The sequence below is a fragment of the Erinaceus europaeus genome, chromosome 1, assembly GCF_950295315.1.
Source record: "Erinaceus europaeus chromosome 1, mEriEur2.1, whole genome shotgun sequence".
Classification (NCBI taxonomy): domain Eukaryota; kingdom Metazoa; phylum Chordata; class Mammalia; order Eulipotyphla; family Erinaceidae; genus Erinaceus; species Erinaceus europaeus.
Window position 1 is genome coordinate 24,235,959 of NC_080162.1, and position 1,439 is coordinate 24,237,397.

Consider the following 1,439-nt stretch of genomic DNA (forward strand, 5'->3'; position numbering starts at 1 on the left):
GTTGGATGCTATGCCCCGTCACCCAGTTAATAAGGGGCTGAGCTCGGACTCATCCCAGACATCTGGGATGCAGAGGCCACAGACCATGTGGGAACCCCATTCCAGCCCACACCTCTGATTCGTCTCTTTTCCAAACTGACAGTGCACCTTTGAATTCAGATTTTCTGCTATACTGCGTGAGTGAGTGGGGTTGATCTCAAGGACAATCTGGGTGGGGGTATGTATAGAATGACTGCTTTACTACACAGACCCCCAAAAACACACACAGCCTCATGGAGACCCTCGGGCATCACCTCCCCTCCCCTAAGTCTGTTTCCTGCTGTGGGAGATGGGCTGACTTGCCCAGATCACACCATACAACATCTGGTTAGTATTCTGAGTTGCTTCAAAACCCACAGTGTCAACAGTCTATTCACTGGAGTCTTGGCACTGCTGCCCATGTGCTTGCCCTAGATGGCCCGGTGACCGCCTGGTGGGCGTGGGGTAGATGAAGTCACATTCAGGCCAGGCTGTGTGCTCCTTGCCCCTTGGAGAGCTCCTTTACTGAGACCCAGGGGGGCAGCCTGGAACCCAGGAGATAAAATGGGGAGATCCTAGGAGCTTGGGAACTCATGGCTGTTTTGCCACCTGCCAAGTGGGTGGAGACACTTGTCAAAGACTTTTTCTTTCCTGCAGCAGAACAGTCGGGGCTGAGACTGTCCCACCCCTGATGGCTCACTGAGGGCAGGGGGGTGGGGTAGGTAAATGGGGTAGGCTGGCTTGGCAACACCTCTGCCAACTGTAGCTAACAAGTGGCGGCTCGCGTATCAGGCAGGGCAGGCTGCGGTGACCCCGAGTGGGGGCAGCCAATGAGCTCTCGGGCTGCAGTGGCACCACCAGGCAGCCCGCCTGTCTTTGGCTGGAGCGGCAGCAGGAGGGGCCTCAGGCCGCCAGTCAGGGCTGCCGGGTCCTGTCTCTGGGAGGCCTAGGCAGATCTGTTGCTCCATTCATGGGAAGCCCTGGTCAGGCTGCCACATTTTTAAACTTTTCTGATCTCCTGAGGGAGTGGGGAGGGTTACTGAGGTGGTTTGGGGAGGATGGCCAGAAGTCTGCAGCCAAATTCTTGAGAACTTTCCTCTGCTTTGGATCCAATGGGCTCAAGCTCCAAGCTAGGGAGAGGGAGGATTGATTCTAAACCAATTTATTCACCTAAGTGAGGTGCGAAGGGCAGAAATGCTGGAGTCCTTCTCCCCACCCCCAGCCCCTTCCAGCTAAACCCTTTGCTCTCTACACATGGAGCAAGTCCTGGAACACTTGCGACCGGAGTGCCGTTGGGGACTTGGGGTGAGGGGGCAGCAGGCTGGTCACTAAAAACGCCTGGTGGTGTGGACCGGTGTCAGCAGCAACAGGTGATCTTGCCCTCCGGCCTCGGTCCCCTCGCTCAATGCAGACCCACCAAG